Here is a 13,090-nt window from a genome sequence, read left to right on the forward strand (position 1 = left end):
CTGTTTTTAATAAGCTATAATAATTGCAAAAAATGCTGCCAGTTAGTGTCATCCAAAAAGTGGCTGTTGTACTCCATTTGTGCCCCACTGGTATCAAGCTATTTCTAGCACCTCTGCATTACACCCTCCTGCTCTGTTTTTAATAAGCTATAATAATAGCAAAAAATGCTGCAACTTACTGGCATCCAAAAAGTGGCTGTTGTACTCCATTTGTGCGCCACTGGTGCAAAGCTATTTCTAGCACCTCTGCATTACACCCTAATGCTCTGCTTTTAATAAGCTATAATAGTAGCAAAAAATGCTGCCAGTTAGTGGCATCCAAAAAGTGGCTGATGTACTCCATTTGTGCCCCACTGGTGCCAAGCAATTTCTAGCACCTGTGCATTACACCCTCCTGCTCGGTTTTTCAAAAGCTATAATAATAGCAAAAAATGCTGCAACTTAGTGGCATCCAAAAAGTGGCTGTTGTACTCCATTTGTGCCCCACTGGTGCCAAGCTATTTCTAGCACCTCTGGATTACACCCTCCTGCTCTGTTTTTAATTAGCTATAATAATAGCAAAAAATGCTGCCACTTAGTGTCATCCAAAAAGTGGCTGTTGTACTCCATTTGTGCCCCACTGGTGCCAAGCTATTTCTAGCACCTCTGCATTATACCCTCCTGCTCTGCTTTTAATAAGCTATAATAACAGCAAAAAATGCTGCCAGTTAGTGGCATCCAAAAAGTGGCTGATGTACTCCATTTGTGCCCCACTGGTGCCAAGCTATTTCTAGCACCTCTGCATTACACCCTCCTGCTCTGTTTTTAATAAGCTATAACAATAGCAAAAAATGCTGCAACTTAGTGGCATCCAAAAAGTGGCTGTTGTACTCCATTTGTGCCCCACTGGTGCCAAGCTATTTCTAGCACCTCTGCATTACACCCTCCTGCTCTGTTTTTAATAAGCTATAATAATAGCAACAAATGCTGCAACTTAGTGGCATCCAAAAAGTGGCTGTTGTACTCTATTTGTGGCCCACTGGTGCCAAGCTATTTCTAGCACCTCCGCATTACACCCTCCTCCTCTGTTTTTAATAAGCTATAATAATAGCAAAAAATGCTGCAACTTAGTGTCATCCAAAAAGTGGCTGTTGTACTCCATTTGTGCCCCACTGGTGCCAAGGTATTTCTAGTACCTCTGCATTACACCCTCCTGCTCTTTTTTTAATAAGCTATAATAATAGCAAAAAATGCTGCAACTTAGTGGCATCCAAAAATTGGCTGTTGTACTCCATTTGTGGCCCACTGGTGCCAAGCTATTTCTAGCACCTCCGCATTACACCCTCCTGCTCTGTTTTTAATAAGCTATAATAATAGCAAAAAATGCTGCAACTTAGTGGAATCTAAAAAGTGGCTGTTGTACTCCATTTGTGGCCCACTGGTGCCAAGCAATTTCTAGAACCTCTGCATTATACCTTCCTGCTCCGTTTTTAATAAGCTATAATAGTAGCAAAAATGCTGCCAGTTAGTGGCATCCAAAAAGTGGCTGTTGTACTCCATTTGTGCCCCACTGGTGCCAAGCTATTTTTAGCACCTCTGCATTACACCCTCCTCCTCTGTTTTTAATAAGCTATAATAATAGCAAACAATGCTGCAACTTAGTGGCATCCAAAAAGTGGCTGTTGTACTCCATTTGTGCCCCACTGGTGCCAAGCTATTTCTAGCACCTCTGCATTACACCCTCCTGCTCTGTTTTTAATAAGCTATAATAATAGCAACAAATGCTGCAACTTAGTGGCATCCAAAAAGTGGCTGTTGTACTCTATTTGTGGCCCACTGGTGCCAAGCTATTTCTAGCACCTCCGCATTACACCCTCCTCCTCTGTTTTTAATAAGCTATAATAATAGCAAAAAATGCTGCAACTTAGTGGCATCCAAAAAGTGTCTGTTGTACTCCATTTGTGGCCCACTGGTGCCAAGCTATTTCTAGAACCTCTGCATTACACCCTCCTGCTCTGTTTTTAATAAGCTATAATAATAGCAAAAAATGCTGCCATTTAGTGTCATCCAAAAAGTGGCTGTTGTACTCCATTTGTGCCCCACTGGTGCCAAGGTATTTCTAGTACCTCTGCATTACACCCTCCTGCTCTATTTTTAATAAGCTATAATAATAGCAAAAAATGCTGCAACTTAGTGGCATCCAAAAATTGGCTGTTGTACTCCATTTGTGGCCCACTGGTGCCAAGCTATTTCTAGCACCTCCGCATTACACCCTCCTGCTCTGTTTTTAATAAGCTATAATAATAGCAAAAAATGCTGCAACTTAGTGGAATCCAAAAAGTGGCTGTTGTACTCCATTTGTGGCCCACTGGTGCCAAGCTATTTCTAGAACCTCTGCATTATACCTTCCTGCTCCGTTTTTAATAAGCTATAATAATAGCAAAAATGCTGCCAGTTAGTGGCATCCAAAAAGTGGCTGTTGTACTCCATTTGTGCCCCACTGGTGCCAAGCTATTTTTAGCACCTCTGCATTACACCCTCCTCCTCTGTTTTTAATAAGCTATAATAATAGCAAAAAATGCTGCCAGTTAGTGTTATCCAAAAAGTGGCTGTTGTACTCCATTTGTGCCCCATTGGTGCCAAGCTATTTCTAGCACCTCTGCATTACACCCTCCTGCTCTGTTTTTAATAAGCTATAATAATTGCAAAAAATGCTGCCAGTTAGTGTCATCCAAAAAGTGGCTGTTGTACTCCATTTGTGCCCCACTGGTATCAAGCTATTTCTAGCACCTCTGCATTACACCCTCCTGCTCTGTTTTTAATAAGCTATAATAATAGCAAAAAATGCTGCAACTTACTGGCATCCAAAAAGTGGCTGTTGTACTCCATTTGTGCGCCACTGGTGCAAAGCTATTTCTAGCACCTCTGCATTACACCCTAATGCTCTGCTTTTAATAAGCTATAATAGTAGCAAAAAATGCTGCCAGTTAGTGGCATCCAAAAAGTGGCTGATGTACTCCATTTGTGCCCCACTGGTGCCAAGCTATTTCTAGCACCTGTGCATTACACCCTCCTGCTCGGTTTTTCATAAGCTATAATAATAGCAAAAAATGCTGCAACTTAGTGGCATCCAAAAAGTGGCTGTTGTACTCCATTTGTGCCCCACTGGTGCCAAGCTATTTCTAGCACCTCTGGATTACACCCTCCTGCTCTGTTTTTAATTAGCTATAATAATAGCAAAAAATGCTGCAACTTAGTGTCATCCAAAAAGTGGCTGTTGTACTCCATTTGTGCCCCACTGGTGCCAAGCTATTTCTAGCACCTCTGCATTATACCCTCCTGCTCTGCTTTTAATAAGCTATAATAACAGCAAAAAATGCTGCCAGTTAGTGGCATCCAAAAAGTGGCTGATGTACTCCATTTGTGCCCCACTGGTGCCAAGCTATTTCTAGCACCTCTGCATTACACCCTCCTGCTCTGTTTTTAATAAGCTATAACAATAGCAAAAAATGCTGCAACTTAGTGGCATCCAAAAAGTGGCTGTTGTACTCCATTTGTGCCCCACTGGTGCCAAGCTATTTCTAGCACCTCTGCATTACACCCTCCTGCTCTGTTTTTAATAAGCTATAATAATAGCAACAAATGCTGCAACTTAGTGGCATCCAAAAAGTGGCTGTTGTACTCTATTTGTGGCCCACTGGTGCCAAGCTATTTCTAGCACCTCCGCATTACACCCTCCTCCTCTGTTTTTAATAAGCTATAATAATAGCAAAAAATGCTGCAACTTAGTGTCATCCAAAAAGTGGCTGTTGTACTCCATTTGTGCCCCACTGGTGCCAAGGTATTTCTAGTACCTCTGCATTACACCCTCCTGCTCTTTTTTTAATAAGCTATAATAATAGCAAAAAATGCTGCAACTTAGTGGCATCCAAAAATTGGCTGTTGTACTCCATTTGTGGCCCACTGGTGCCAAGCTATTTCTAGCACCTCCGCATTACACCCTCCTGCTCTGTTTTTAATAAGCTATAATAATAGCAAAAAATGCTGCAACTTAGTGGAATCTAAAAAGTGGCTGTTGTACTCCATTTGTGGCCCACTGGTGCCAAGCAATTTCTAGAACCTCTGCATTATACCTTCCTGCTCCGTTTTTAACAAGCTATAATAGTAGCAAAAATGCTGCCAGTTAGTGGCATCCAAAAAGTGGCTGTTGTACTCCATTTGTGCCCCACTGGTGCCAAGCTATTTTTAGCACCTCTGCATTACACCCTCCTCCTCTGTTTTTAATAAGCTATAATAATAGCAAACAATGCTGCAACTTAGTGGCATCCAAAAAGTGGCTGTTGTACTCCATTTGTGCCCCACTGGTGCCAAGCTATTTCTAGCACCTCTGCATTACACCCTCCTGCTCTGTTTTTAATAAGCTATAATAATAGCAACAAATGCTGCAACTTAGTGGCATCCAAAAAGTGGCTGTTGTACTCTATTTGTGGCCCACTGGTGCCAAGCTATTTCTAGCACCTCCGCATTACACCCTCCTCCTCTGTTTTTAATAAGCTATAATAATAGCAAAAAATGCTGCAACTTAGTGTCATCCAAAAAGTGGCTGTTGTACTCCATTTGTGCCCCACTGGTGCCAAGGTATTTCTAGTACCTCTGCATTACACCCTCCTGCTCTTTTTTTAATAAGCTATAATAATAGCAAAAAATGCTGCAACTTAGTGGCATCCAAAAATTGGCTGTTGTACTCCATTTGTGGCCCACTGGTGCCAAGCTATTTCTAGCACCTCCGCATTACACCCTCCTGCTCTGTTTTTAATAAGCTATAATAATAGCAAAAAATGCTGCAACTTAGTGGAATCTAAAAAGTGGCTGTTGTACTCCATTTGTGGCCCACTGGTGCCAAGCAATTTCTAGAACCTCTGCATTATACCTTCCTGCTCCGTTTTTAATAAGCTATAATAGTAGCAAAAATGCTGCCAGTTAGTGGCATCCAAAAAGTGGCTGTTGTACTCCATTTGTGCCCCACTGGTGCCAAGCTATTTTTAGCACCTCTGCATTACACCCTCCTCCTCTGTTTTTAATAAGCTATAATAATAGCAAACAATGCTGCCAGTTAGTGTCATCCAAAAAGTGGCTGTTGTGCTCCATTTGTGCCCCATTGGTGCCAAGCTATTTCTAGCACCTCCGCATTACACCCTCCTGCTCTGTTTTTAATAAGCTATAATAATTGCAAAAAATGCTGCCAGTTAGTGTCATCCAAAAAGTGGCTGTTGTACTCCATTTGTGCCCCACTGGTATCAAGCTATTTCTAGCACCTCTGCATTACACCCTCCTGCTCTGTTTTTAATAAGCTATAATAATAGCAAAAAATGCTGCAACTTACTGGCATCCAAAAAGTGGCTGTTGTACTCTATTTGTGCGCCACTGGTGCCAAGCTATTTCTAGCACCTCTGCATTACACCCTAATGCTCTGCTTTTAATAAGCTATAATAGTAGCAAAAAATGCTGCCAGTTAGTGGCATCCAAAAAGTGGCTGATGTACTCCATTTGTGCCCCACTGGTGCCAAGCTATTTCTAGCACCTCTGCATTACACCCTTCTGCTCTGTTTTTAATAAGCTATAACAATAGCAAAAAATGCTGCAACTTAGTGGCATCCAAAAAGTGGCTGTTGTACTCCATTTGTGCCCCACTGGTGCCAAGCTATTTCTAGCACCTCTGCATTACACCCTCCTGCTCTGTTTTTAATAAGCTAGAATAATAGCAAAAAATGGTGCAACTTAGTGGCATCCAAAAAGTGGCTGTTGTACTCCATTTGTGCCTCACTGGTGCCAAGCTATTTCTAGCACCTCTGCATTACACCCTCCTGCTCTGTTTTTAATAAGCTATAGTAATAGCAACAAATGCTGCAACTTAGTGGCATCCAAAAAGTGGCTGTTGTACTCCATTTGTGGCCCACTGGTGCCAAGCTATTTCTAGCACCTCCGCATTACACCCTCCTCCTCTGTTTTTAATAAGCTATAATAATAGCAAAAAATGCTGCAACTTAGTGGCATCCAAAAAGTGTCTGTTGTACTCCATTTGTGCCCCACTGGTGCCAAGCTATTTCTAGCACCTCTGCATTACACCCTCCTGCTCTGTTTTTTAATAAGCTATAATAATAGCAAAAAATGCTGCCAGTTAGTGGCATCCAAAAAGTGGCTGTTGTTCTCCATTTGTGCCCCACTGGTGCCAAGGTATTTCTAGTACCTCTGCATTACACCCTCCTGCTCTGTTTTTAATAAGCTAGAATAATAGCAAAAAATGGTGCAACTTAGTGGCATCCAAAAAGTGGCTGTTGTACTCCATTTGTGCCTCACTGGTGCCAAGCTATTTCTAGCACCTCTGCATTACACCCTCCTGCTCTGTTTTTAATAAGCTATAATAATAGCAAAAAATGCTGCCAGTTAGTGGCATCCAAAAAGTGGCTGTTGTACTCTATTTGTGGCCCACTGGTGCCAAGCTATTTCTAGCACCTCCGCATTACACCCTCCTCCTCTGTTTTTAATAAGCTATAATAATCGCAAAAAATGCTGCAACTTAGTGGCATCCAAAAAGTGTCTGTTGTACTCCATTTGTGGCCCACTGGTGCCAAGCTATTTCTAGAACCTCTGCATTACACCCTCCTGCTCTGTTTTTAATAGGCTATAATAATAGCAAAAAATGCTGCCAGTTAGTGGCATCCAAAAAGTGGCTGTTGTACTCCATTTGTGCCCCACTGGTGCCAAGCTATTTCTAGCACCTCTGCATTACACCCTCCTGCTCTGTTTTTAATAAGCTATAATAATTGCAAAAAATGCTGCCAGTTAGTGTCATCCAAAAAGTGGCTGTTGTACTCCATTTGTGCCCCACTGGTGCCAAGCTATTTCTAGCACCTCTGCATTACACCCTCCTGCTCTATTTTTAATAAGCTATAATAATAGCAAAAAATGCTGCCAGTTAGTGGCATCCAAAAAGTGACTGTTGTACTCCATTTGTGCCCCACTGGTGCCAAGCTATTTCTAGCACCTCTGCATTACACCCTCCTGCTCTGTTTTTAATAAGCTATAATAATAGCAAAAAATGCTGCAACTTACTGGCATCCAAAAAGTGGCTGTTGTACTCCATTTGTGCGCCACTGGTGCCAAGCTATTTCTAGCACCTCTGCATTACATTCTCCTGCTCTGTTTTTAATAAGCTATAATGATAGCAAAAAATGCTGCCAGTTAGGGGCATCCAAAAAGTGGCTGTTGTACTCCATTTGTGCCCCACTGGTGCCAAGCTATTTCTAGCACCTCTGCATTCAACCCTCATGCACATTCTGTTATGCTAATTTTATAGCAAACTCAGGGAATTCCTTGCTGCATTTCATCATTAGTAGGGATAGAAAGTGAGTCTTCCTTTACTGTCCTGGAACACACAGAACACGGCCACTGTACCCACCTGCTAACTTTTGCCACGCCATTTAATTTGCCCAAAGAGCTGACACTTTTTTTGCCATCCTAAAATTGTCTGGAATACTAAGTTATTGTTCCTTTGCTGCCAAACAAGGTGCAACACATGTGCATTCTACACTCCTTTCCATTTGTGGAACGCAATAATTAACTGCAGGTAGTCCAGCCAATCTTTCACGAAGGTGCAGGCGTGGATATAATGTTTCCTTCATCCAATGGTGGTTCTCTCGATGTCTGACAGCTCAACAATACCATCTGTTTGCACTTAAAAAACAAGTGACGACTTGACAATCACACTCTCGCTTACGGGTAACGGGGTGGAAGTTCAGTGTGAAAAAGAATGTGTGACTGCTGTCCCTACAGTCACAGAGGATGAAGAGCACGCAGATGCACGTGATGGGGCAGGCGGTTGTTGCACAGCCCCGCTAGGCCGCATTTTAGAACAGTGAAATTCCCTTTGCGACTTATGCTTCATTTTAAGTCTTGTATTTGGTGGGATCCACAGTATGCAGCAAAACCACGCAACATGAAAAGCACTGTTTGCAGTTGGGTTCATAAATGATTGTTTCACTTTCCCAAAACAAACAATAAGAACCATGCATTAAATTGAAATAATAGAACAATCTATTCAGTTGCCTACTGCTTGCTAAGCCCTCTGCGTAGCAGCAGTAATTGTGTGTGTGTGTGTGTGTGTGTGTGTGTGTGTGTGTGTGTGTGAAGACAACTTACCAGTGGCGCATCACAAGAGCTTCCCAGTTATCTACCTAAACATAGACAAAACACATCACCCACCCAGAATACCCTTGTTAGCTGAAGCCTCACAGATAAGGCAGATGATAACAGTGTGAATGCAAACCACACAGCTCTGCAGCACAGTCATGTAAATCTTGAAAAGCAACATTCAATGCAAACATGTGTCGCTGTCCCTCTATGATTTAAACTGTACGTGACAATTTGACAGTGCAGAGGCAGCAAGTGTGATTGTCTATATAGTCGTCCTACCCAGAACAGATATGTGTTTTCATAATAAAACAAAGTGTTGTGTGCACGCATTACTGTCTGGGCACAGCCTACCGTACCCATAAATACAGACTTTACGCTCCTATCATGGTTAACAGTATAGACAGCACCGGAAGAATGTTGGTCTGTGGCACAGGATGCTGCTCACTGGCGTTACGGTACTCCTCACCAAACTCCAAAATGACTCCCCTCACAATTGAACAAAGTGTTTCCGTGGTTGCTCCTTCCTGTGTGCCGATTTACCCCAGCCGCAGCCTAACTCCGCCAACTGAGTATGCTGTGCCTGACTGTGTCATTCCTGAGGCAAAGTCTTAATTTTGGGCTACAGCGTATGCTCGTTTGGACTGTGCCTGAGTCATTCTGCGACCTGTGGCTCAACAGACTTACACAGGGCCCTGGGGCTTGACTCACTCTTGGGAGGCCACTAAAACTAACTGCACCCAACATCAGCCCCAGGTGTCCCCTTACACTGCAGTGGCGGTCCCCACTGACCGCAATACCGAGAGTGGCGTCACGAAAATACATATGAAGAAGCAACCTAAGTGTGACCAGACTCTTCCTCCACGTGGAGTCCCTGAAGGTAATGCACCAACACAACACCTGTGGGGCTTCACACAGATTGAGAAAAGCCTCTTTGCACAGGTACTTGCACTCCGTGCCGGGTCTAAGTCCTGTGTTGTGCCTAGACAGCATGCTGAAGCGGATAGTCTTTTTTTCAGAAACTGTATTTCCTGCTAATGAACATGCTCAGGTACTTACTGCATGAGAGGCTAGGTCGGGTAATGAACTCTTTGGCCCTTCCCCTGATGTGGGGGGCCCATATAGACCACAGGGCATCAGGTGTCCTGATAATTTGGCCAGGCCACTCCCAACAGACTTGCAGAGGCCCGCCCCTATGACTTGTCACCTCATTGTTGTTGGTCAGACGATGACTGTTGAGGTGTTTTGGTTGTGGCAGCCATGAGGTCATCATTCAAGTGGCGGTTCAAAATAGGACGCTAGTTATGCCACTCATGACGTGTCACTCTGCTTTTGTCTCCAGGAGGTGCATTGTGGTCCACCCTGGTTTGGGGCGGACCCAGCTTATAAAAGGGGGTGCAGCCAACAAGAAGGTGCCCAGTCTTCTATTATGCTCCGAAAGAGCCCACCTCCATGTGTTGAACTCATTGCGGCTTTAGGCCAGAGGTAGGCAGGGATAAGCCATTGATGCAGGCCGCCACCACAGTTGGTAACGCAGAACGTTTAAGAACATCTCCTGTCCTACCAGTCCTGCTAGTGCAGCCCAGTGGCATAAACAGGCCTGCTGCTGCTGCTGATGCACCTGCTGTCCACAGGTGTGTCCCCTACGCACACGGACAGCGTAACCAATGGCCCCTGTGTTGTTAACAGGGAGTTCCGGGGCTGGGTGGTCATGTGGACCCTTTCACGCTAACAGGGCTCCCAGTCTCCAGATCCGAGTGGCGTCTAACTCGGTTCAGGCTACTATTTGTTTGAGAGTCAACCTGCTCTGTATCCTCCACCTAACCTTCTAGTTGCCAACCTCTCCTTTTCCATCTGTGAGCACGGTAAACACCGAATGGCGATTGGGATATCTACCGTTCTCTTTCTTTTCTTCTTAATATTTTTTATATAGCGGTAACATAGTATATACCACCTTATCCAAATCTGCCAGTCCCACCATACCAGATGTTGTTTCTTCAGCAAATGATAATGTTGCTTAACCACCAAACCCACGGACACAAACTTTTTTACCCTTTCCAACACACCTGTTCCCCTTTCCACCAGCATCTGTCCTTTTTCAACTCAGTTTGTATATGACCAAAAATGCAACTCTGCAGAGACACCGTACTCAACGCCGTCTCAGCACAGCAGCCAGCCCTCGGTCCCTCAGATGTGGACAAGTAAGACCATGTCCTCCTATCGATGAAAAAGTGTTGAGATTCACTCTGTGCACCACTGCTGTTTAGTGGAAAAGCAGATGTAAGATTGCGTACCACCTTCTGCTGATACTCCTGCATACGTGCGTCCCTTTCTATGGCAGGAGTTATTTCGCAAAATTTTCTGTTGTACCGGGGATCTAACAGTGTGGCAACCCAGTAGTCAGCATGACTTGGAATTCGTACAATCCGAGGGTCATGTTGTAGGTAGTGCAGCCAGAAGGCGCTCATGTGTCTTGAGCATCCAGGAGGACCAAGTCCTTGGTGTGTTGATGGCAGAGAGGTGAGAATCGTGCCTCCTTCCTCTGCCCTCTCCCCACAACCTCGCACAACCGAAATGTGAGCAAGCTCTCACTAATCTGCTGAGTCTTCCATGCCCATCGCCAGTTCGTCCTCCATTTCTTCCTGGGCTCCTGCACCTTCCTCAACTGTTTTGCTGATACTATGCGCCCTTGATAATCCCTCTCCCCCACCGTACCATGACTGCCGCCAAGGTGCAGCTGACCGTCTGGACCTTGTAGATCTTGTTATCTCTTCCGCATATGACTCCTCCAGTACTTTTTCCCTTCCTCTTGGACCAACACCTGACTCCGAATAATGCTTACAGTGTGCTTCATCATGTAGATGACCAAAATTGTCACGCTGAGAATGTCATCGCCAGTGTTAAACATCTGCATCGACATTTGTAAACTGTGTAGAACGGTGCATATGTCCTTGATCTGACACCACTCCAGCAGCGTGATCTGCACCACCTCTGAATCAAGTTAGCCCAGGGTATACATCATAACGTATTTCAGCTGGGCTCTGCGGTGCTGCCACAGACGCTGCAACATGTGCAGATTAGAGTTGAGCGCGGTTCGCGGTTCTCCGGTTCGAGTGATTTTGGGGCTGTTCTAGATCGAACTAGAACTCGAGCTTTTTTGCTAAAATTCGATAGTTCTAGATACGTTCGAGAACGGTTCTAGCAGCAAAAAGCAGGGCTTTTTACAGCTACAGTGTGCAGGAGCCATCGCTGGCAGCCTGCCACAAGCTGGTAACCAAGATAAACATCGGGTATCCAACCAAAGCGCTTTGGTTAGTAACCCGATGTTTATCCTAGTTACGTGCAAGAAGCCCACACTTCCCCGCTCAGCTCGCTCCGCCCCCTCCTGCCCGCGGCATGTACACACGTACACACACACACACACACACACTCTGCACACATGGCCCCGCTCGGCTTACCTGCGGTGATGAAGTCCCGCCATCCCGACCTCAGCGCTGTCACTGTCCTCCATGGCCGCCGCTTGTCACATCACCTTCTCTCGCTTCCGACCCGAGACTGACTAGCAGTGACGTCACGGGCCTCTCGCGATACTTGGCTGTGAAGGCGGCGGTCATTGAACTCAGTGACAGGTGCTGTCAGTGTGCTGGAGATCAGCGCAGGTAATGTACCTCGCTGACAGCAGCACTTGTCATGCCCTGCAGTGACCTGGGCTGACCTATTGATGTTAGCTCAGGTCACTGCATTGCTCTCCCAGCCAATGGGGAACATTCTGCTCTTCATTGACTGGGACAGTGTGGATCATCATGGCAACCCCTTGGATTACACCAGACCTGGATTTGTTTTTCTTTCTAATAAATTGGTTAAAGAGGGAATGTTTTGGGGAGTGTTTTTTCAAATAAAAATGTGTTTGTCGTCTATTTTTTTTTATTACTGACTGGGTTGGTGATGTCGGGTATCTGATAGACGCCTGACCTCACCAACCCCAGGGCTTGAAGCCAGGTGACATTACACATCTGGTATTAACCCCATATATTACCCCGTTTGCCACCGCACCAGGGCGCGGGATGAGCTGGGGGGAAGCACCAGGATTGGCGCATCTAATGGATGCGCCACTTCTGGGGCGGCTGCGGCCTGCTATTTTTAGGCTTGGGAGTGTCCAATAACCATGGACCTCCCTAGTCTGAGAATATCAGACCACAGCTGTCTGCTTTACCTTGGCTGGTGATCCAATTTTGGGGGGACCCCTACGTATTTTTTATTTATTTATTTAATTTAAAATAACAGCGTGGGGTGCCCTCAGTTTTGGATTACCAGCCAAGGTGAGGTTGCCAGCTGTGGCCTGCAGGCTGCAGCCGTCTGCTTTACCCTAGCTGGCTACAAAACTAGGGGGAACCCTACGTCATTTTTTTTTTCATTTTTTTGGCTAAATACAAAGCTAAGCACCCCTTAGTGCCACATGAAAGGCACCAAAGGGTGCAAAATTACAAAATGCAGGAGAGTGGGACATTATGTGTCTTTCTGCCACTATAATGACAGAAAAGACTGATATGAAGTGCACAAGCACAAGAAAATCACCAGAGCGCTCTACGCTGTGAAAAGCAGTAGAAAATGGCACTGGAGTGAACATGTGACCGCCTCATGTAGGATGAAGCTATGGATCCTGGGTAAATTTATGCATTTACACTCCTTCAGTTTTTTTGCAGTACACAAAAAAAACCGGAAGGCACACGGATGACAAACAGATGACATACGGACCGTCTACGGAACGGAAACGGATGCCACACGGATGCACCCGTGAAAAAAAACGGACTGTTTTTTGCAGACCGCAAAAATGGATCGGTCGTGTTAATGTAGCCTTATTCTGATCTGCCGTTTAAAAACAGCAGGCAGAAATAAGTGAATAACGCTCCCCCGGTGTCAG

This window comes from Anomaloglossus baeobatrachus, chromosome 3 (genome assembly GCF_048569485.1).
Source record: "Anomaloglossus baeobatrachus isolate aAnoBae1 chromosome 3, aAnoBae1.hap1, whole genome shotgun sequence".
In the NCBI taxonomy this organism is placed as follows: Eukaryota; Metazoa; Chordata; class Amphibia; order Anura; family Aromobatidae; genus Anomaloglossus; species Anomaloglossus baeobatrachus.